The sequence below is a fragment of the Diaphorina citri genome, unplaced genomic scaffold (assembly GCF_000475195.1).
Source record: "Diaphorina citri unplaced genomic scaffold, Diaci psyllid genome assembly version 1.1 scaffold368, whole genome shotgun sequence".
NCBI classification, from domain to species: domain Eukaryota; kingdom Metazoa; phylum Arthropoda; class Insecta; order Hemiptera; family Psyllidae; genus Diaphorina; species Diaphorina citri.
The window spans coordinates 215,300-218,557 of NW_007377803.1; positions in this window are offsets into that span (position 1 = coordinate 215,300).

Below are 3,258 nucleotides of genomic sequence, written 5' to 3' on the forward strand. Positions count from 1 at the left end.
TTAAGAGGGGAAATGAGTATCAGAAGAGGGGAAATCGTTTCAGTTTCTCAAAAGAAAAATAGAACTCTACTTGGATTTATCCTTTAGGCCAGTGGTTCTCAAACTTTTTTTGCATGGCGCCCCCTTTGGACACATTCTCATTTTTTCACGCCCCCCCCCTACCTTACCCAAACCCCTCGGTATATTATTTTTACCTATGGGTTTTATGGAATAACAAAACGAGAATTTGAAACTTTGAGATTTTTTTTATATTCAAGTAAGTAGGTTATCTATTTATAGGTCTTATGAAATAACAAAACGAACCCACCTCAGTGGCTCAAGCAGTTAGCGCGGGAGGAATTTCAGAACTGGAGGTTTATGGTTCGAATCCCTCATAAGGTGAAACAGCAGTGATAATAAGCAGGCACACACACACACACACACACACACACACACACACACACACACACACACACACACACACACACACACACACACACACACACACACACACACACACACACACACACACACACACACACACACACACACACACACACACACACACACACACACACACACACACACACACACACACACACACACACACACACACACACACACACACACACACACACACACACACACACACACACACACACACACACACACACACACACACACACACACACACACACACACACACACACACACACACACACACACACACACACACACACACACACACACACACACACACACACACACACACACACACACACACACACACACACACACACACACACACACACACACACACACACACACACACACACACACACACACACACACACACACACACACACACACACACACACACACACACACACACACACACACACACACACACACACACACACACACACACACACACACACACACACACACACACACACACACACACACACACACACACACACACACACACACACACACACACACACACACACACACACACACACACACACACACACACACACACACACACACACACACACACACACACACACACACACACACACACACACACACACACACACACACACACACACACACACACACACACACACACACACACACACACACACACACACACACACACACACACACACACACACACACACACACACACACACACACACACACACACACACACACACACACACACACACACACACACACACCCCAACAAATATCCTGGTACAAACGCACACACACACACACACACACACACACACACACACACACACACACACACACACGGACCAATCGCTGAAACTTTGGATTTAGGCTCTAGGAACCTCAAAACGTGTTTTGGCACTAAAAACTGATTATCGAAATTTTGACCCGATTACATTACTTTCCTTCCTATAGGATAAGGAAAGTAAAAATTTGTTCATAGGTAGGTATCTATTGCCATACAGGGACGTTGATGTATAATTATTTTCTTATTTTCATTGCAAGTTGGAAACTATAAAGTATCAACTAAATATACCGCGAACTAATTACTTACAGAGGAAAGTGAGACCTGTCTGCTATTAGACGAATATATTAATTATAAAATATTTGCTACCAAATATAATATAAAGAACTAAATAAACTATAACAATATAGAGGTAGGTATGTATAATAATTAGAATAAATAATAAAAAAAAAATCTGGTGTGAACGTCACACGACTTTCCTTATCCTATTAAATTGTGCTTATTTGGGTGTTTTTCTATTGTAACTTTTACAATATCTCTAACCGTTTAGTCAGTATAGCTGAAAACCGCCAAAAGCAATCGAAAACCGCCAAAAACCGGTTAAAATACCCCCAACCGCAGCACCTATTGTAACCAAAAATTTTGAGTTAAATCCGCCCCGGGCGGGAATCGAACCCGCGGCCTAGCGCTTACAAGGCAGACGCACTACCAACTAAGCTAACTAGGCTGGCACTTTCAACTTTAAAGATGGCATTTATGTTGGCAGATAAATATGAACTAGATAGGTATAAGGCAAGTTTTCATTTAAACGTGAAATATAAACGTGAAATTTAATAAAACAGCTACCTAGACACACAATAAAATAATACAACAAAAATAAATTAATTAATTTTAATACATTTTATCTACATTAATATTATTACAGTGATGACCATAAACCAGTGCTTCTCAAAGTTGTTGTCACCGCAGCACACTTTTCAGAGGACTTTCTGGGTCACTTTGTCTCATCAGTTTTTCGATCTTTTTTCTGTGATTAAAAAAAAAAAAATCTCAAGGATAAGACGACCTTGCGGCACACAGTTTGAGAAGCACTGCCATAAACCAAGATATCCCTGATCACGGTTTCTTCGCTCGGCCGCTAGAGCTCAGCCAAGCCGGTGGCCTTGAACTATACCGACTCAGCGGATAGAACTTCTCTTCTTCGCCGCCAGGGAGCGCGTAGTTCCTATCATCACCACTGGCCAGCGTAGCGCTAGTGTCGTCTGCGGGAATCTCGCCCTCATGTTCATTATCAGACGCGTAGGACGAGTAAGTCGAGTAGGGGTTGTGGAAACTGCCCAGGGGTGTAGGGGAGGTGTGTTTTAGATTGCGAGATATATACGTTGCACCCCCACTGCCTCCGTGTCCGCCACTTGCTGCTGGAACGTTGATAACTTCGTAGGTCGTATGACCACTGGCTGGAACAAGGGGCGGAGGTGGAGATTAGGGGGGGAGATTGGATTTGGGGGTAATACCCCTATTTATTTATTGGTTTTTCGAAGAAGTTTCCATTTATTTGTTATTCGGTACAAATCTCACAATATAAATAAATCAACAAATGGTATATCCATCAGTAAAAGCCGGAGCTTGTGCCACAGATGGGGAACCTCACAAAATCCCTTCACAGTTCACTCAAATACACTTAGCTAACGTTAAAAGCGGCAAAAGTACATTGAATTCAATATTTTCCCATGATTGGTATCCAAATGTGTTACTCTCTGGTTCATCGTGTTCTGCTAGCTTTCGGTGACCCTAGTCAGGCTGGGTGAGGTTAATGTGAGCAAACAGCCCTAAAGGATGGGTTTAGATTCTACAAATCTACAAGGTTCTAATGTGAGGAGATCGCCGAAAAGAGGGTAAAATCCCCATCACTAAAAACTTTAGTAGTTATACAAACCTAGCCATTATACAGTGGTTAAAAACCTTAGCGATTATACAGTGGTTAAAAACCTTAGCCATTATACAGTGGTTAAAAA